The 22,424-nt window shown below is 38.5% G+C and overlaps 1 long non-coding RNA gene across 1 annotated transcript; it reads left to right on the forward strand.

The window, feature by feature from the left end:
* Window positions 1-233: 233 nt before the first annotated feature.
* On the forward strand, window positions 234-16,915 carry LOC126426771 (uncharacterized). Its single transcript, XR_007576415.1, has 4 exons — window positions 234-369; window positions 2,303-2,389; window positions 7,623-7,685; window positions 16,578-16,915. It is a non-coding gene; the product is annotated as an uncharacterized LOC126426771 (long non-coding RNA).
* The last annotated feature ends 5,509 nt before the right edge of the window (window positions 16,916-22,424 follow it).

Below are 22,424 nucleotides of genomic sequence, written 5' to 3' on the forward strand. Positions count from 1 at the left end.
ATTTGTTGCCGTTAGAAACAATATATTTTCATTATGAGTGAGGTTCCTAACTGTCTGTTCTAGCTAGTTTTCAGAGACGGCAACGGGACCGATGACCTCACTGTTTGGTCTCCTCCCCAAAATTAACCAACAAACGACTTTAATTTTTTTCCTAGCAGATATGCAGCTCTGACTCCAAGAATGTTAGAACGACCTCCGTGGTAGGTTCTTTCTTCCGCATTTATTGACTTTGACCACAGCAGCAGACGGCTGTAGAGTTTAGTAGTTCGTGTCATGCGTTTGTACGGTATTATGTGGCGTTTTCTGTGTAATATATGAGTGATTTGATGGTGGAGACAGGACATCACGGAAAGACGCATATTGAGTGTGGTACTAAGTCAATACTTAATTATCATTACAGCTAACTGCCTCGAATGAAGTAGTTAGCCAATGCCTTGTAATGATGTTATAGTAACTGTTCGTACAGTAATTATATAGGTTTAATATCATTTATTGGGCCTATTTGAATGATAAGTTTGTTCCACATTTAATTCTTGTATCATCTTTGGCGCCTCTGGTTATGGTTTGAGATATCCTTAGAATTTCGTAAGTAATTATTTCAGGTTATGTGTATCAGTACCAAACACTTGTTATTTTCAGTGAGTTTGTGTTTCCGCATTGCGAGCAGGAGGTGACTAGTGTTTAGACAAACATATTAGTGCACATTACGTACCTGTGCTGTTCGGCAATTACGAAAAATACCAGATCGACGCGTGGGTATGTAATATGCTTGCTGTTTTCGTTCTGTCCGATATAATTGCTGAATGTTTCCCGTGATTTGGCAAAAGAACCGCCAGAAATTTTGATGTGTTGTCTGTAATTACCGGAAAAGTGTCTATATGCGTGGTGGTTAGAGAAAGTGAAGGTCAATGTGAAATACTTTGTCATGGACGAAAAAAGGCCCTCATGAAGTTCACACACACGCTGCATTCATATTGTTATATTTACTTGCGTTGTGCATGCGAAGTTCGGTAACAATATTTTTGAAGGAAAGAATAGGGACAGTAAGAGTTTACTGTAATCTGATTTGTAGTTCGCCCGGTTTGTAGCGCAAGCAGTTGTACTGCCGATACATCAGATTCGTTAGCACACGTTAATACAGAGTAACAGGGATTGGTTATGTTGGTATGAAAGAGAATGCTATAGAGGGAATTCATTGTGTTGCGTTTTCCATGGATTTTCAATGTGCCTATGTGCTCCATAGTTTAGTAAATAGTGTTAACTGCTGTTTGTAGTAATGTGCACATTTCAATCTATGGAAGGATATGGGAAACGTAATTGACTCTGTAAGGCCTAATGGGTGTGTGTAATTGCCATCGACAAAAGCATCCCAAAACCACAGAACATTGTCATGGGTCACTTATGAGAAAGTAATTTCACTAAGTCTTGTTAGAGGAATTTAATCGGTGTTAAATCTTGACAGTCAAGAATCATTTATTTTTCCACGCGACGTTCAGGCAGCAGTGTGTGTTTTTTAGTGACTGGGTAAATATTGCAGCATTGCGCTATATTGATTTGATAATGTTGCATATAGATGACTGTATAAGGAAACAGTTGTTAAAAATACGTACTAAACTGACTGAAAAAGAAGAAAGTTCCGTCTGTATGGGTGGATTTTCGTGTTCTGATTTTCTGAATACCATGAGCAAATATGGGTTTATAGATTGATTGAAAGTGCAGCCAGTATGATTGAGAAATAATTCTTTTCTGACCTTGCATACGTTGTTAAGAACATAATTATAAACCTCTTACATTATTCTATATATTAAGGAATTTGCAGGATACATTGACAGGCTTCGATATAGCTCGAGACTCATTTTAATCTTTTATTCTTCATATGTAAAATTGTCTACAGTAAATAGATTTGTCTGGTAAATTAACTTTATCTTAGTTGCTTCACATGACACTTAGAAATTTATGTGGAAAAAGCAAGATGTCAGCTACCATATTCAGAATAGGATTGTATACTACAAGCAAATGCTACTAAGTAACAGCAGTAACTGTAAGTCATTTGTTTCCATTGTGTGTGGTTTTTGTTTTCTGTCAAATTGAGTTGTGTTTTCCATTAATGACAGTGAGGCTTCAGAGTCCTCATAACCAGAAAGTTGTAAATCAGTTCTTTTTATCAGGTTCTTTGTTCCTCAGCCAGTTTTAAATTTTTAATATGCATTGACTCGTTTGCTGCAGCCAGAAAATGCTGCCTGTTAACTATGTTGAATAGTAACAATTTAAACAATATCACTTTTGCTTTCTTGTTTTTCAGTGGATTAGGAGAGCACTCATGGACTCAAAGGGAACTAGTTGGCTGAAAAAAGAGAAGAATGAAGTATATGCTGAACCAGTCTCCTTGGTAAATAGCTTCTTGTGTTTTTTACCATTGTTTCATTAATTTCTCTGTGCAATGTGGTGTGTAAACAAGCAGATTACCTTCCCTGTTGTTTGTCAGATGAAATATTTGGGGGTCGACAGAAGCGTCCGATTCCACGCGTCGGCTTTGACCCGTGACGTAAGGGTGTTGTCGTGTGTGACGTCATGACGGCGCGGAGTTTGGTTTGTGAGTGTGGCGTGTTTGTAGATGTCATCGTGTTGTGGTTTGTTGTGCTCTCTGGTGATATGTTTAGGGTTTTCGTTTGTGTGGTGTAATGGGCTCAGTTTGCTTTTGCTCATTATCCAGAATTGTTAGTGACGGCTGTGTTTGTAGTGGAATTCGTTTCAGTGAGTTAATGATTTTGTGTGAAGGTTAATTTAGTGTTGTTCGCTGTACATCGTGTGGCAATTTTAGTAAAATTAATCGGTTGTTGTTTTTGTTCAGGAATGGATATGACGCATAAAATCAACAGTGCGCTGGTCAAGGGAAGTGTTCGATCCCAATGTGTGGCTGTGTATGTTGGTATCTGGAGATGTTTATGAGCTATATAGACCAAGGGAAGTGTTTCAGCCTAATTTATGGGATCGGGAGCTGCTGTTGAGCTGTATAGGTCAAGGGAAGTGTCCGATTCCAGAAGATGTGTTTAGTGGTATTTGGGGAGTTTTGTGATGTAGGTTTTTTCGTCCTTTTGTGTGGTTTCGTATGGGGGTGGGTGTCTAAATTTGTTTATATTTAGTTTGACCCCACCCCAAAACACTCCATTTCCCGCGCTTGTCCCGTTAGTGTCGTTAGGCTTTTTGTGGAAAGTGTGTGTGTTTGTTTTTCGATGTATTTGCGTCCTCATAATGTATACGTACCGACTGTATATGCGCCATATTGGAATCGTGGTTTATGGTCGTTTCCGCCATATTTGTGACGTCATGGGTCAAAGCAGACGGGCGGGATCGGACGCTTCCGTTTGGCTGTTGGTTTTGATTCTTGACCAAATGAAGTTGTGACTCTTGGCTGTGCAACATATTTGCAATGGATTGGTATCTTGTAGTATATAATGCTGCTCTCCAATATTTAATTTGTTTGAAAATTTCTGTAGCTTATTGTTAGTGTGATGTTGGAATGCCAGTAGTTAATGATTACAGGTTTGTTGTCTACTAGGAAATTGTCACATGTTCTTGAACTATTGTGGTGTTTGCAATCACTTGTTACAAATTAATTTTCTACTTTGAGATTTAGTTTGGTGTGTTGTTAATGTCTAGATTTGTTCCTTTCTTAGAAAGTGGTATTATTAATGGATATGAGTAGGACTTTACTTGCTAGAGTGCAGATGATTCAGCTGCTACTGTAGATCAGTTGTATGGCTTGCTGGATGAATTGATCAGATGCTCTATTTGTGGTCAGTTTTTAAGTTGACCATAGTTGCTTTCTCAGACAAGAGGGGATATATATATGAGGACTTATTGCAAAGATAATAGTTGGTAGTCTATTTGTCATGGTGCCTGATGGTGAAATCTTAACTCATGACGTACAATATTGTTTTCCTGGTGTATTATTTTTGCTATTGCTCATCTAATTGGTTTTATGCACTCAATGTTCTTGTTATATATAAAAACAAAGATGAGGTGACTTACCGAACAAAAGCGCTGGCAGGTCGATAGACACACAAACAAACACAAACACACACACAAAATTCAAGCTTTCGCAACAAACTGTTGCCTCATCAGGAAAGAGGGAAGGAGAGGGGAAGACGAAAGGAAGTGGGTTTTAAGGGAGAGGGTAAGGAGTCATTCCAATCCCGGGAGCGGAAAGACTTACCTTAGGGGGAAAAAAGGACAGGTATACACTCGCACACACGCACATATCCATCCACACATACAGACACAAGCAGACATATATCCATCCACACATACAGACACAAGCAGACATATATGTCTGCTTGTGTCTGTATGTGTGGATGGATATGTGCGTGTGTGCGAGTGTATACCTGTCCTTTTTTCCCCCTAAGGTAAGTCTTTCCGCTCCCGGGATTGGAATGACTCCTTACCCTCTCCCTTAAAACCCACTTCCTTTCGTCTTCCCCTCTCCTTCCCTCTTTCCTGATGAGGCAACAGTTTGTTGCGAAAGCTTGAATTTTGTGTGTGTGTTTGTGTTTGTTTGTGTGTCTATCGACCTGCCAGCGCTTTTGTTCGGTAAGTCACCTCATCTTTGTTTTTATATATAATTTTTCCCACGTGGAATGTTTCCTTCCATTATATTGATATCATTAATTTGAATCCAACAATGTTCTTGTTAGCAATATTACTGTTCGTGATCAGTTTTTGATTTGGGGGTAGGTATTCAGAATCTATTAAATTTAGGGAAGTGGTATGTGACAAAGAGCTCTTATTGAAATCCTTTGAGGATCTTAAATACTATTAAATGAAAGAGCAGTTGGTAGTATAATTTACAACCCTAAGAAGGAAATGGTGGTAATGCTGATACTAAAAGAGTAAAGGAGTGTTACAGTTTTAACTACAGAATGTTTGCAATGCTCTTTAACGAGTAGATTTTCACATTACCACTCTAAATATTTGGTAACACATAAATTACTTAAATGTTAGTATAATCACAGAGTTCAACTATGTGGGCTCAAATATGACACATCTGTAACACACAACATATGCCTACGGATTTGGTGCTCATAAAAGAAATAATTATAGCAGAATGTCACTGCCAGCTTCTGGCAAATTAAAACATGCTAAAGCTACTGTTAGAGCTCACTTCTTGATTCAGTATTTCTGAGATCAGCTGGATTTGAAGTTCCCAGTATGTGGCCATCAACATTCTACGGATAATTCTCTCCTCATTGAACTTGTTTTGAAAATATATTGTTCATTTTTTACTTCATCAAAGTGCTGTAATTTGTGTTTTTGTAGCTAGATCAAAACACTTGTGACCCTATAAAGATGTCTTTGCTCTGCATCATTCATCTTGAAAGTTTATCTAGAAGCAGTGAAAACACAAATGTATACCCATGCTAGACAATGTCATGTTATGAAAGTAGCCTTGACAGGTTTTATAAGTGTCAACTGCCAAAGTGTGGGTCAAGTAGGACCCTTCCTCCCCCCCCCCCCCCCCCTGAAGGAAGAAAACCTTTGTACTTTCAATGTCTCACTTAACTTTCTTTCTACGAACTTGGTGTTTGTAGTGTCTTGCTCATATTCAGGGTGTTCATTCTTCTAGTGGTACTGTAGGTCTAGCATTGATCTCAAAATGTAAGCAGTTGGTAAAGGCAAGTCATCGTAGATTTAGCACACATGCCTTCTTATCACTTCTTTTTGGAACAACTAAAGAAGTGATGTCTACAATGCACTTTCATATCATGTGTTACATCTATATTGTAAATGTATCTGTTTTTCCATTAGCTCAAAGCTGCGTGACTGAGCAGTCGCTGTTCCAGCTTTTCATGTGAGGTTGTATCTGAACTGGTCCAACGGTGAAAAGCAAAATTCAGTTGCCGATAACTCAGGTGCCTCAGTTACATTTTCCAAAGACCAGAGAAAGTAAAATCAAACACAGAAAATGTGGAGGTGATGCTGTGCTGCCTGTGGAATTGGTCAAGGACATAGGGTGACAGAATAGGGCTTCTAGGTGCAGTGTTGGGAGGCTGTAACGGGGGTGGGGGGGGAGAGTTGTGGGGTAGGTGTGTGCAGTGCTAGAATGAGAGCAGGGTAGGGAGTAGGTGGGGCGGAGCATACAGACTAGTGAACATTGATGCTATGGGGGGGTTATGGGGATGAGTGATATGTTGTAGGAAGAGTTTCCATTTTGTACAATTTAGGGAAGTGCTGTCACCCTCTATGATCACATCCCCTAACACACATGACTTTGTCACTGAACAGTACCTTCCCCAGTGTCTGACTGTCTCCTAACCTACAGCCCATTCCTGGTTGCCATGTCCAACTACATTCTCACACACAATTACTTCTCTATTGAAGGGATTGCCTAGAAACAAATCTGCAGTACATCAAAGGCCAACTGTGTCACCATGTTCTGCAAATTTATTCATAGGCCACCTCGAGGATTCCTTACTAACCACCCAGAATCACAAACCGTTCACCAGATCAAGATTCGTTGATGACATTTTTGTGATCTTATTGGTTTGTTTATTGAACCTGATCTGATTAAGTCCATCAGACCCTCTATTAAATTGGACCATGGTTTCCCTTTTTATATCATATTTTTCTGAAACTAAGTTTTAATATGGCAAATAGTATTACAATGATTTGAGTGTCTGAAGTTGCAGTGTCAGTGAATAATACTATGAACTAAAAGTTAATACTGGCAGTTCTTCTACTACTGCAGTTGCTACCACTAGTGGTTCTGGTAGTGGCGGTGATGAAAGAATTTCTAGGTGTGCAAGGTAGACTTTTTCTGATGCACAGTGTTATGGGGAAAGGAAATGTAAGGAGACTCCACCAGCTAAGAATATTGGGAAACAATGTGGTTTGAAGGAAATGCTAAGGGTCACACTGAGGCGTGCACAGCCTAAAATTTCCTTTACAGGCTTTTCCTAGAAACGGAATTCCCATGCCTTGTCTTGTCAGTCACAAATACAGAAGCGTCAGATTCCACCCATCTGCTTTGACCCATGACGTCACAAATATGGTGGAAACGAACATACACTAAGACTACAATATGGCGCCTATGATGTCATTACATAAACATGACCACTAACACGAAAATACAATTAAAAACCAACACACACGTTCCACAAAAACCTAAGGAAACTAACGGGACAAGCGTGGGAAATTGGGGGTTTTTGGGTGGGGACAAAGTAAATACGAACAAATTTAGACACACACCACCATACTAAACGACACAAAACGACAAAAAAGATGGCACAAAACTACTCAAATTCATATAAAATACTTAATGATGACAAAATAAAGATTATGGAAGTAGGAAATATGATCGAAAAAAAGCAGCATAGGAAAATGAAGTGCAAGATGCTAATAAATTTTCAAATATGTTGTCACTGATAATTCATATAACTTTTTGATCATTACCATTGAAATGCACCTTACTGACTGTCACTGAGAAAGCCACTCTCTGAAAAGAATGAGTCATTTATTCTTTCGAAGTGTCATAGACTTACAATATGTGATACTTGTTTGTAATATATCTAAAATTGTCTTCTTAAAAGAACTCCTTGCAGATATTTTTTTACTATTCACCACAGGTTCAGTTACACACATCTACCATGAAAGTAAAAGAAGAATTGGATGAGCAAGTGAACCATCAGGTAAGTCTAGAATTTGTGTGACTGTATGAAACTAAGCAGTGTTATGTTACGGCTCAGTTTTGGTGAATATAATATAGATTGGCTTGATGCGCTTGTCCATGGCAGTCTACCCTCTATAAACCTCTTAATCTCTGATGACTGTCACCTACTACATCCATTCGAACTTGCTTCTTGTCTTCATGCCATAGTCTCCCTCTACACTTTTTACCCTCACATACCCCTCCATTACCAAACTGACTATCCCTAGATGCCTCAGAATTTGTGCTATTAACAGGTCCCTTGTGTTAGTGAAATTGGTCCCTATGTTCCTCCCTCATTTGTTTCGTCTACCCATCAAATCTTCAGCATTCTTCTGTAGCACATTCCAGATGCTTCCATTCTCATCTTGTCTGAATTGCCTATCATTTATGTTTGACTTCCATACAGGGCTGCACTGCAAATATCTTCAGAAAATACTTCCTAACACTTAAATTTATATTAGATGTGAACAGTCCTCTTTATTAGGCAAATGTTCCTTGATATTCCTAGTCTTCACTTTATTTCTTTCTTACTTCAGCCATTGTCAGTTACTTTGGTGCCCAAATAGCAAAAGTTGTCTGCTACTTTTAGTGTCTCATTTTCTAGTTGAAACTCAACATTGACTGATCTATTTCAGCTAGATTCTATTGCTTTTATTGATGTTTGTTGTACAATCTCTTCTAGTAATACTATACAATTTTACTCTTCCAGCTTTTACCTCCCACAAATCCCTTCATTGACAATTTCAAGATGCTGGTTTTGTTGATAGAATTACATTGTCATTGGTAAACACACAGTTTCCTTTATCTTCAGATTTCCTTCATGTCTTCATCGTACAGAGTGCATATCAGATGTGCGCTACAAGCCTGTCTCATTTCCTACTCAATGCTTCCCTTTCATGTCTTTCAGCTCTTACAACTGGAGTCTGGTTTCTGTGAAAGTTGCAAACAAACTTGGGCTTCCTGTCTATTTATTCTGCTGCTGTCCAAACTCCAAAGAGTGCAGTCAACTCCACATTCTCAAAAGCATTTCAGTAAATCTGCAAAAGCTGTAAACACAATTTTGTCTTTCTTTAACTCTTCTAAGGTAAGCCATAGTATCAGTATTGCCTTGTATTACATGTTCCTGGTACCCAAAGTGATCTTATGTAAGGTTAACCCTCTAAAAGCTTTTCCAATCTTGCAAGCATGATATATTAATCTGATGGTCTGGTCCGATAGTATTCACACCTGCCTTTCTTCGAATTTGAGTTATTACATTCTGGTTGATGTATAACTTTCTCAGCTATCTCGTATCTTGCACAAAAGTGGAATAATTTTGTTATTCTGGAGCAAGTTTGTTCCCCTTTGCCTTACAGCCATTCTTGTTTAGCCATATTGCATGTTCTGTTAAAATCATTCCAGTAATGTCTGTATTCCCTTTTGTCTGTTTTAATAGCCACATGTTTGTATTTTCTCTTCTCATCAGTTAAATTCAGCATCTCATGAGTTGTTAAGGTATTCGTACTAGGCCTTACTTTTTACCTATGTTTCCTCCTGCCTTCACTGTTTCATCTCCCAGTGTATAATTACCCTCTATGTATCACTTGTTGCCTAATGCTAATTTTCAAACTATCAATGATTTTTGGTTCATTCAACTTACCCAAATCCCATGTACTTAAATTCTACTTTTACCATTTCAACAACATTACTCTGCAGTTAATAAAAACAACTCTATCCAGAGTCCACATCTATCACTGGAAATGTTTTGTAGTTTACAATCCTGTCTTGAAATCTTTTTTTTTTGACATTACATAATCTGCTTGAAACCTTTTGGTTTCTCCACGTTATTCCACATACACAAGCTTCTTTCATGATACTTGAAACACGTGTTTGCAGTGACTAATTCATGCAATGTGCAAAATTCTACCAGGCAGCTTCCCCCTTTCAGTCATTTATGCCATTGGATGTTCTCGTAACTATTGTGCATCCTGTTCCTACTATTGAATTTCATTATCTTCTAGAATTGGCTTTCATCTTCCTTAGCTATTGAATAATTACTCATCAAACTTTTTCCTATTCCATTCTTCTCCTGGTCTGGTTGCCATACAAATTTCTACCACTGTTGTATTTCCTTCGTGCCTATTTCAGCTATGGTAATTCATTGACATTGCTGTTGATAATAGCTTACTCATGTTCCTATTTTCTTGCTCATTACTAGAGCTCTCCCTGCATGACTCCTATTTGATTTTTTGTAGATAATCCTGTACTGACCTGACCAGAAGTCTTGTACTTTCTGCCACTGCACTTCAGCTCTTACTACAACTGAATACAACCTATCAATGGTTCCTTTTTAAAATCTCTAACCTCCCTAGGCTGTTGTCATCATCGTCAGTTCAGAGACTGGTTTCGTGTAGCTCTCCATACTACCCTATCCTCTGCAAGCTTCTTCATCTGAAAGTACGTACTGCAGTCTACATCTTTTTGAATCTGCTTAGTGTATTCATCTCTTTGTCTCTCTCTCTCTCTCTTTGACTTTTACCCTCCACATAGCCCTCCTATACAAAATGGGGGATCCATTGATGCCTCAGAACATGTCCTACCAACAGATACCTTCTTCTTGTCAAGTTGTGCCACAAATTCCTCATCTCCCCAATTCTATTCAGTACCTCCTCGCTAGTTACATGATCTACCTATCTAATCTTCACCATTCTTCCGTAGCACCACATTTCAAAAGCTTCTATTCTCTTACACACACACACACACACACACACACACACACACACACACACACACACACACGCAGGGAGCTGAGATCACACTGCCAAGCTGTGCTCTCAGCTCTGAGACCGCGTGCGAATGAGTGTCTACTGCTGACAAAGGCCTTAATGGCCGAAAGCCTTAATTGTGTGAATCTTTTTATTGTGCCTATCATGACTCAGCATCACTGCTGTATCATGAGTAGCGACTTTCCTTCTCTGCTATTGTTACATTCCATTCTGGATTTTCCATTGTTTGATGTTTGCTTCTATTCTCTTCTTGTTTAAACTGTTTGTCATCGATTTCGTCAACTTACATACAAGACTACACTCCAAACAAATACTTACAGAAAAGAATTCCCAACAGTTAAATCTATACTTGATGTTAACAAATTTGTCTTCTCGAGAAAAGCTTTACCTGCCATTGCCACCGTACATTTTATATCCTGTGTACATTGACCATCATCAGTTATTTTGCTCCCCAAATAGGAAAACTCATATACTACTTTGTGTCTCATTTCCTAATATAAATCCCTCTGCATCACTGACTTAATTCGACTACATTCCATTATTCTCATTTCGCTTTTGTTGATGTTCATCTTATATTCTCCTTTCAATACACTGTTCCTTCTGTTCAACTGTTCTTCCAGGTACTTCACTGTCTCTGACATAATTAAAATGTTGTCGGCAAACCTCAAAGTTCTTATTTCTTCTCCATGGATTTTAATTTCTGCTCCGAATTTTTCTTTTGTTTTCCTCACTGCTTGCTCAGTATACAGATTCAATACCATCAGGGCTAGGCTACAACCCTGTCTGACACCCTTCCCAACTGCTCTTTCCCTTTCATGCCCCTCAACTCTTGATAACTGCTGTCTGGTTACTGTACGAATTGTACATATCCTTTTGTTCACTGTGTTTGATCCCTGCAACATTCAGAATTTGAGAGTAATCAAGTTAACATTGTCAAAAGGATTCTTCAAGTCTGCAAACGCTAGAAATATAGGTTTTCCTTTCCTTAATCTGTGTTGCAAGACAAGTTGTAGGGTCAGTATTGCCTCATGTTTTCAAATATTTCTATGGAATCAAAACTGATTTTTCCCAAGGTCAGCTTCTACCAGTTTTTCCATTCATCTGTAATGTATTCGTGTTAGTATTTTGCACCCATGACTTACCAAATTAATAGTTTGGTTATTTTCATGTCTGTTAAAACTTTCTTTCTTTGTGATTGGAATTATTATATTGTTCTTGAAGTCTGAGGGTATTTCACCTATCTCTAACATCCTACTCACCACATGGTAGAAGTCTGTCAGGGCTGGCCTTTCGAAGGCTATCAGTAGTTGTAATGGAATGTTGTATACTTTCAGGGCCTTGTTTCAACTCGGGTCTTTCATGGCTTTGTCAAACTTGTCACACAGTATCATTTCTTCCATTTCATCATCATCTACATCATGTTCTATTTCCATATATTGCCCTCCAGTACATCGCCCTTCTGTAGACACTCTATATAATCCTTCCACATTTCTGCTTTCTCTTCTTTGCTTAAAACTTGTTTTCTGTCTGAGCTCTTGATTTTCATCCAAGTGCTTCTCTTTTCTCTAAAGATCTAATTTTCCTGTAGGCAGTATCTATCTTACCCCGTAATGATATATACTTATCCTACTAAGGTATGTAATACTCCACACTCAGACATATAGACTGCCTGGCCTGCTTTTCTGACAACATCCTCCTGAGTCAACTCTGCCTGGAGATCTGAATGGGGGACTATTTTAACTCCTGAATATTTTGCCTAAGATAATTTCGTGCAGTAGAGCTGCATGCTCCTGAGAAGAAAAACAAAGAGACCTACAGTTTTGCATTGCTTTCAGCCATTTGCATTATTGGTACAGGAAGTTGGTTAATGCTACAAGGCCAGGTCAGTTGATAATCCAGACCATTGCTCCTGCAACTGCTGAAAAGTATTTTGCCCCTCTTGAGGATCCATGTCTAAGTTTGATATTTCCTCAGATAATACTTATTTGTGTTTGCACCTAACACTGTTTTCAATGTTGTTGACATGCAAGCAACCCTGCCTCAACAGTGTCCATGGTTCATTTGGGGTGCAGACTGTGAACTATTGTTTAAAGTGCTGTCTTTGAGCAGGAGCACTAGTTCTAGCATGTATATCTGTAGAATTACTTCATTATCTATATGAAGATAAATAACAATTCTGTATGACTGCATTGATACACATACAAACCAACAGATGAAAACTGTTGCTAGGTCTCAGATTTGAGGCTGTAACTCCTAGTTTCAGGATCAGTTACTTAAACAATTATCCTAACCAAGCATGCCTCCAGGGCTGCCAAGGGGATTTCACTTGGGTGTCCTCATAGATTTTCGTCTTAGGTTCAAGATTGGAAGGTCAGTGGCCAGCCAATTATTTGGTATAGCAGTATGATGCTGTTCTCCATAAAAGTAGAAACAAAAAATGCATTTGGCAATTGGGTGATTTGTGAGTTGTGGCAAGTGTAAAAAATTTATTGTATAGTTGTCTGTAGCTGAGTGCATAGGATAATATTATAATAATCATAAAACTAGTGGTTCAGATCACACTAAGTGCTACCATTTCTTTTAGTTTTATTTAAATTCCATATGTAAAACAAATGGTAATTTTAATTCATGCTGAGTCATACTTTTCTAATAGTTATTTTTAATTAAAAGTTACATGAAAATGCGAGTATTGTTAAAAAATTACATTTTGGTACAAAAATGGAGAGCATCAAATTGAAAATAAATAAATCTCACATGAATGTATCAAAATTTTTGTTTTAATATGTTGAATGATGAAAAAATATGTAATTTTTACCAAACCATTACAATTCAGTATTTGTTAAATTTGCGAGTTGTTAGTAGACTTGGAAGTTTTTAAAAAGTAGTAGTTCCTACTAGGAGATCTGAACCAGCAACTTTTTCATTAAGGCACTTTTATGCTATTCTTCCAATTACCAGCAATTGTGTTAATAAATAGGAAATGTTTTGTAGTAGGCAGCACTCAGAAGTCTTCTGATCTTCAAAGTCAATTTTTTTTAGTTTGGTTACTGCCTAGTGCTGGTTTAGGAAATAGATGTTCAAGCACTAAACTCCAAATACTGTAAATCTGAATGAAATTGAAGAGGATGATCTGCAAGATACCCTTTTCAGTCAAGTTCTTATTGTCACAGGGATGTGTCCATAATGGTTAAGGTGGCAGCCCATAAAATGCAAGAAATCCAGGTTTAACTTATCAGTGCAGCCAAAATAAATTTTTACATCTGTTGTTAGACAAATCTCTAATATTAGACAGTTAGTAGATCACTATGTGAACGTTTGTGATTAGCTTAAATCACCCGGTATTCAAAATTATATTGGCTGATTGCAATCAGCAGAACAGTGAGTGAATAGAGCAGTCAATTTTACTTGATGAATGACTATAGGATTCATTTTTATTCATGCAGACGAACTGTTTTCTTTCCAAAATCATATAGGAGAACAAAATTATCTGCTGTTTAGGTCTTTAGCTCCAAACATGTTTGCTGTGCCTCTTCTTACAACTTGAAATGAACTGTGCATTTTTCTATTCCCATGACACACCACTTTTCCATAAAATAACAGTTCCATTGCCAGAGGTGATCCTGCAACATCCACTTGTTTTATTTCATCTGATGGCTTCCTCTTCAGGTCTAGTGGTAAATTGTGTAGAAAAAGTTTGGTTTTTCCTTCTCCCTCCTGTCCCCACATTAGTCAATTATGTATGTGTAATTTTAGTATCTGTGCTGTAGTAAGAAATGTAAAATGCATTTTTATCTTCTTTAGTGGAGAAAATTTCTAAGGCAAAGCATTGTAATTATGTCTTTTCTTGTTACTGTCTTCCGTTTTGCTACAATCTGCATCATTGTCTACTATCTACTGTAGAGATGTCTTTCATCCCTTTCCTAACATTTTTGTTCAGAAGTTCTGGGGTTTTCGTTTTTTGTTTCATGTTTTGCAAGATATGATGTTGCTTATAAATTAATGGAAGCTTCTTATATAAGCTGTCTTGGTGGTTCTCATATGTTCAACTTGTGGTTGGCCATGGGGATTCAGGGGATTTAGCTTCATTTGAATTTGCTGTACAGATATCTGCTGTCATGTAACTATGTAATGTTGTTAACATTTGCAGGTCCTCACTGTATTCCCCATGCTGAGTGTATTGGCTGTTTGGTCATGTCTGATCACTTTATCAGGTTTGTTAGGCAGAAGTATGTTCCTGTCTTCCAGAGTTTGTTTTTAACAGTAGCAATCTGTGATGCTTCAGTAGTCCAGTGCTCATGTTCCAATCTCTGTAATTAGAGAATTTATTATTTTGGGCATGTCTATTACTAACAGAATAAATATTTTCCTGTTGTGTGGTTTTTCTAAACAGTTACACAGGCTAATTTTGGGAAAACATGTTTTGTAGATTTTCACAGGAATTTTTGTTTTCACAGCTGTGCTAATGTCACAGGACATCATTTTGAGATGAGAGTTCAGTTTGTCCTCTCAAAATTTAGATCTACATTTTGCATGGATTCTCTAAATCTCTTCAATGAAATGGATGGACAGCAGGGGTCATGTCTATATTTGGTCAACCTCATGTCATGTTGTACTTTATTGATGTAATTTTCCTCCAAATCTTTTTCACTGTTTGAATTCATGCATCTTCAATTATGTAGCTGACAAGTATATATATCCTGTCACTGCAGTATGATAGAGGATTTTGATTTGTATACAATATTTACCAGACTATTTCTTAAGCATTAATGTACTATGGTGGGTGGATGTTGGAACTCAGTTACTTTTTCCACATCACATTTGACACTTCAGAATTATTTTTTCCTCACATTTGATACTTACCTGCATGCAGATTCCAAATTTCAGTAACATTCAATGAGATAAATGCAGATTTATCTTATTGTCCAGTGCTGATTTTTCATGATAATGTATTACTGCCTGTGTTCTGTGGTGCATCTTTCTAGTGGGTCCTCGGCATGGAATATCTGATTTTGTAGCTAATTATTTCTAGTTTTCCTTCCAGTGTTGTGTACAATGCCACTGTTAGTTAATGAAACTCTGGATCTTGTCTTGAATGCATATACACTTTTCTAAGAGTAAGAGGATTGCTTATTGAATTGGTGTGAGGCTACAAATTCAAGTGTTCTGGGTTCCATCCCAGGCATCATCTGTCACTTTTTCACATGGAAATTGTCTATGTGGAAAATGAGTTTCCATTCCATTGTGAAGCTCTAGGTCCTCATGTAACTTACTGTGTCAGTGAGTTCAAAAGTTGGAGGAAGCCAGTGGTGTACCACATCCAGTAAGACAATGTCTAACAGCGCTAAGGTGTTCATAACTAACTCCAGGTTGTTGAAAGCTTTACTTTTACTTCAGGTTTGCATTAGTTTTTGTGACATTAGACATGTATTTTCCTCAGTACCAAAATTTGGTGACCCACACTTAGATCTGCATTTAACTGCTTATTGTCTTTACAGGTGGTTTTCTGACCTAAAAAATGCATTCTGCATATAACCTGCTAGTTGCTTAGTTTCTTCTTGACCATAGTGTCCTCATTGGCTTTGCAGAGGTACCCTATCATCTTCCACTGAATAACATAGGTCAGAAAATAGGGAGCTGAGATCATCATAAAATCAAATGCTCTTATTGGAGCCTGCACCTTGGCACATTCAGAGGTGCAGGGGGAGGGGACAGAGAGAGAGAGAGAGAGAGAGAGAGAGAGAGAGAGAGAGAGAGAGAGAGAGAGAGGAGGAGGAGGAGGAGGAGGAGGAGGAGTAGTACTAGTAGTAGCTCCTTGGCAAGGATGAAATAATCTCTGCTTGGTTGATATCTGATGTGTCTACCTCCAAGGCAAACAGAACTTTGATTTCAAATGTTCATCATGTTTTTCTGACATTTCCTACGTCCTGTAGGACCTCCTCAGTATGAATCAATTGGAATGAAAGTAAATCTAATTTAATGTGACACATTTTCTTGTTACCTAATGCCAGTAAGTGAATACATGTGACCAATAGCTTTTTAGCCCCACTTGATGTGTAACACAAGCACAAGAACAGAAGCTTTGAATTTGCCATTCTTTCTTTTTCCAGTTTCTTCAAGGTCCACCAAGGATTGTAATGCCTAGTCTTCGTATAAAGCAAGACCTAGAACTGAAACGGGATTTAGATGGCGTTGAGCATGATGTAAGTTTTCACATCGGTGATGCATTGTGCTTGAAGTACTGTATGAATATCATGAAATGAATTGGGTGCAGTAAATTCCAGTGATCATAAATGATGAATCATTAAAACCTAGGATATTAGCACTTCTCCAGAATTTTTATAGTATTTCAATTGACTGTATGTATATTGTTCTGTTGTATGTAATGGTATTTGAATGAAACTTGTAGGAAACATAAGTTTATTAATTGTAACACATCGTAATTTTATTGTACATGTAAATAATAAATGTCTCAAATTCATTCTTGGAACAAATGTACCAAAGAAGACTTCTTTGCAGCAGCTGTCAATTTGTCTGTGTCACAGTTCTGTAATAGAAAAGATGTAAGATGTAAAGCAATCAACTGTAAGCAGTATGTTATCAGATAAGTATGGTATTTGTCATACTATTTCTTTTCTCTGAAGTATTTAATGAAAAACATACTGCATTACTGAAATTATGTTTGCTCTGTGTAAAGACAATCGGTTTATCCAGTATGCATGACATAAATGTACAGTGTAATGGAACATTGCTTATCCCAAACTGCTTGCAAGGAGAAAACATTGTGATAGCAAGAATTCTTGTAAAGAGCATCAAATTTAGTACATTACAGTGATAGTGTGTGAAATTCCATATTCATTTAATTATCACCATAGTGTATTAAATTTAATGCTGATGAAGGTTTCTCAGGTCTTCAGCTGCATGGTAGTGTTGATATCTTGCAACGTTTCAGGAATTGTCATACTACCCATCTTCTGGCGAAGTGTTCAGATTAGTGGAGAGCGGGTTATTTATATGTGCAGTCACCCCTCTCAACTAGACCTTGGGTAGCCACGGTGGACCAATGGTGGGCACACAGTGATGATGACAGTCGCCCTTGGCAGCCATGTTTGGTTCTCGGTGTAAGTATTCTGTCTACGTCCGTGGCAGAGGACGTTGACGGGTAAGCTCCCGATGGACCGCTGCTATTGCAGAGTTCCATGCTGCGCCGAGTTAGGATCCCTCATCTCTGTTGACCAGATTGTTGTGAAACCTTATTTCTATGGATTCTTTGATGATGCTTTCCCATAAGCCAGATGCTCGGCACTGTACCTTTGTGTTTTCGAAGTGGAAGGTGTGTTTCTCATTTATGCTGTATTTTGCTTCGGCTGATTTTTCTGTGTGGCCTAGTCGCACACATCTGATATGTTCTTCACAGCATTAAATGTACAGTGCTGTGTTTGCCCAATGTATTGTTTTACGCATTTGCATGGTATGCTTTATACTCCTGGTGTGTTAAGGATCAGCGGGTCTTTGGCAGTACCTAGGAGCTCCCTGTCTTTGGTGGTAGTTGGAGAACGGTTCTGGTATTATATTTGCCAAGAAATAGTGCAATTTTGGGTGAGAGTGGAACCGTGTACGGAAGGAAAGAGAGTCGTTTGTCTCCTCCTACTTCATCATAATCTGGGGTTCTCACTGCTTCCTTCTTCCTTTTAAGTGCCCTGTTGATCTGCGTTTCGCTGTAGCAATTTTGGAGGAAGACTTCCCTCAGGTGTTGCAGCTCAGGTGTTGCAGATGGCATGCGCCCTACGTACCAGCGTAGTAAGTACTGTTTGGCTGGCCGGAGTGGCCGATGGTTCTAGGCGCTGCAGTTTGGAACTGCACGACCGCTACGGTCGCAGGTTTGAATCCTGCCTCGGGCGTGGATGTGTGTGATGTCATTAGGTTAGTTAGGTTTAAGTAGTTCTAAGTTCTAGGGGACTGATGACCACAGAAGTTCCATAGTGCTCAGAGACATTTAAGTACTGTTTGTCTTTGTGCTGGATGGTGGCAGCTTGTTGCATGAAGGTATAGGTCTGTGTGTGTCTTCTTCCTATGTACTGCATGGCCTAGTGAACCGTCTGCCTTCCTCTTAATTAAAATATCAAGGAAGGGGAGGCATCCATTTTCCTCCATTTCCATTATAAATTTGGTGTTTGGATGGATGCTGTTGAGGTGTTTCTGAAACTCATCTAGCACCTGTTTTGCATGTCCGCATATAACAAAAGTGTCGTCGACATAGCATAAGAAGTGCTTTGGTTTCTGTCTGGCACTTTGAAGGGCCACCTCCTCGAAATGTTCGATATATAGGTTTGAATTCACAGGAGCCAGTGGGAAGCCCATGGCCACATTGTCAACCTGTTCGATGAATTCCCTGTGGTGCTGAAAGCAGGTTGTTTGTGCTTGTTCGAAGAGGCTGACTTTGTGGTTGTGCTGGGCTGAAAGTGTCAAGGAGTCTTGAAGGACACTTTCGTGAAAAGCGACGTCATGTTGAAGCTCACGAGTAGGTCCTTGATTTGTAGTAGCATGTCCCTGAGTATTTTTACGAATTTGGCTGAGTTTCTCACATGGTGGCTGCAGTGTCACACAAGGGGTTGGAGCAGTGTTGCTAGGCATTTAGCAAGTCCTTAACTATGAGAGTTGGAGTCTGCAATCTGTCGAGAGGTACCCCTTTCTTATGGATCTTAGGGAGTCCATAGAGGTGTGGTATTGCTGGCACTCTAGGATACAGCCACTTCTTCATTGGCTCAGGTAAGCCAGATTTCTTCAGCAGAGCTATCATCTTTCTACTCAACGTCGGGGTTGGATCCTTCTTCAGCATCTTATAGGCCTCGTGTTTTGGCAGCAGGTTTATTTTCTACCGGTACTCGGCAGTGCTTAATAGCACTGTAGTGTTCCCTTTATCTGCTGGTAGGATCGTTATATCACCGTCATCTCTAAGGGACCAGAGAGCTGCTCGTTCTTCTGCAGATACATTATTTGCAGGCAACTGAGATCTGTCAATTATTCTGGAAGTTTCCCACCTGACTTCCTCTGCTTCCTTCTTTGGAAGCCCTTACTGCTTCTTCCACACCACTATAATGTCTTGTTTCGGGTTTGTTCTGGGGATAGGGCCAAAATTCACTTCTTTCTTGAGGACTGCGATTGTGGCGGTGTTCAGTTCTTTTCCAGCCAAATTGATCATGGCTCTGATGTCATTCATCTCCTTTTTTGTCAAAAACGTCGCAAGATATCAATGCTACCACCCGGCTGGAGACCCAAGAAACCTTCAACAGTCTTTGGTGGAAAGCAAACAGTCAAATTTAATGCTGTTTACAAAAATTTGTAACACATACTAGAAATCTATTCTTTGTAACAGTATCCAGCTCTGTGGACTAAGATCAGTTGTGGTGAATATTGGAATTTTTACTGGGCAGACGTGATTGGAAAATGAAAAGAAGGGAACTGAAACATTTCATATGTGGGATTAGAGAATGCCACTGAAAATTAAGTGAACTTACAAGGAATATGGAGTCCTCAGTAGAACTGTTAAGGTAAGAAATGTACAGAAAATGCTGACTAAAAGGAGGACAGGATGATTGGATAAGTGTTAAGACATCAGGTAGTGAACTAGTCAGATGTGTTTCCATCTCACTTTGGGAAAAATGCTACTATTACACATATCAAATAGGAACTTTAAATAGAGTGTAGTTAATTTTTATGTTAGTTACATAGTCAATAGTGGAACCTCATCACGCACTTGCAACTCTAAACTAGTAGATAAAGAAGTGCTTTTTTGAGGAGGATATAGTGTAATTCAGTACACAGCAAGATTTGGACAATGTACTATTTATTCCAGTATGTCTTGCAAAATAAGTGTGTCAACAAAATAGGAGGCATTAGAGCTAATATACATGCTTCCTGGCAATTGTTCTCCCACAAACACCACCTTGATATGGAGTAGGAAAGGGTGAAGTAATGGATGTAGTGGTACCAGTTGTACCCTCTTCCATGCAACATTGGGTGACTAGTCTGATGTAGATGTAGGTGTACAAAGAATCGAATATTAATAGGCAGGGATATGGACTGTAATCACACATTTCTTATGAGAGAATAAGGAACCCGTTTCTTAAAGATCACAGTACTCACAGACAATGATTACACATGACTGTGAGGGTGTTGAAAAACATCGTCATCGTTTTTCAAGTGTGTTCAACATAATACTTGACAAATTAACAGTGATACATTGAATGGTAAAATCTGTGCTTGGCACTGTCATAGCAAATTCCAGAGCTAAAATGGTTGTCCATAGCATGCATGAAAGTTGGTCTGTAGAGCATTACCCGAGAAAACAGGTTGAGAACTGTGGTCAAATGGGTACAAGCTACAGCTGAATTTAAAGCACTAGAGCATTAGTAGATCAATAACATTAGTAGATCAATAACATTGAAATTATGAAAATGATTGTGTGTAAAATCACAATCTACAGTAAAATTAAAACTGAGGCTTGTGATCTATACTGTCCCCAAACGTACTTTCGTATTGACATTAGAGCAGGAACACATGGAGATGCAAAATGCAGTTGCCTCATTCTTCCTTGACTGTTGGTATGATCTGACATTTCATTGAACACACTCTAATTTGCATACTAATCAGTGTACAAAGGTGGAAGTGGGTTCTGGTAGAGTTGCACTACATTCTCATTTTAGATTTGTTTGTGGCAATAAATTTTGTTTTATATGCAGAATATTTTCGAAAATCCATTATCTAATGTTCCTGAAAATTTGACTCATAGGGGAACTTTGTTACTGAGTTTAAATGACCAAATTGTGTTAACAAAATATTTAGAATATATCTTACTTTCAACAGCTCCAAATTCTGTCAGAGATGTCTAACATAAGATTAATTTAAATTAAATATTATGTGTGATGCTCTGCTCATGTGATCAGGTATCAGTAATCTGTTTTGTTGAGAGAAACACAGCACAGGATTTACGGTTAACATTGAAACGTCCCCTTTGAACAATTCTACATGACTGTGCTTAACCTGACACACAATATTTTGTTAGCGCAACGCAATCTGACTTTCAAAATTCCCTACAAAAGAATGGCCCTGACTAACATTAAACTATACCTTTCACAAATCACTTACCTCACAAAAATCTTTGCTGCTCAAGCTACTGCAATACAGCGAGCGCCACTACTGCCAGCTAAATAAAAGATTCAAACTATGGAAGGCACTAACTACTGATAGGGATAGTTAGCAAATGAAAGATATTAATAGAGAACAAACAATGTATTTACCTTAATATCATCACAAGTCATAATATATATAACAGTTCATGACAAATTACAAACCTCCGCCATCTCTCTCCCCACATCCACCACTGCTGGCGGCTCACCTCCAACTGCGCAACGCTACGCGCTGTTCACAGCCAGCTGCCTAACACTACAATGGCGAGTATTACAACAATGCAAAGCAGCTACAGACTGCACACAGCACAGCCAGTGATTGTCATACAGAGGTGGCGTTACCAATAAAAAACCTAAACAGCCTACTTACATAGAGAAAACATAAACAGCCTACTTACATAGCCCCCATGCTCCCCACAAAAATTTTTACAAATGGTGTTGGGCACTGGCCAATACAGATTTGACAAAAATTTTTCACAATTACAGTAACAAAGATATTAAATGCACACACTTATTAATATCATGTTGGTCAAAAGATCAAAATTTCTCACAGTCCATAAAGACAGTCCACATTGTTCATCACAGTAAAAATGCAGAGTTTTTCTCAAAGTCCAAGCAGTAAAAGAAAATGCACATAGAAGTAGTGGATTTCCATGCAGTCTTGAAGAAGTAGTGTTGTCCTGCCAATGGAAAGACAGTGCTGACTCTCGACATGCAGACAGGTAATGGTCCACAACAGAGCAAACCCACAGCAGAGTCATTCGAAGT

The sequence above is a fragment of the Schistocerca serialis genome, chromosome 11 (genome assembly GCF_023864345.2).
Source record: "Schistocerca serialis cubense isolate TAMUIC-IGC-003099 chromosome 11, iqSchSeri2.2, whole genome shotgun sequence".
NCBI lineage: Eukaryota > Metazoa > Arthropoda > Insecta > Orthoptera > Acrididae > Schistocerca > Schistocerca serialis.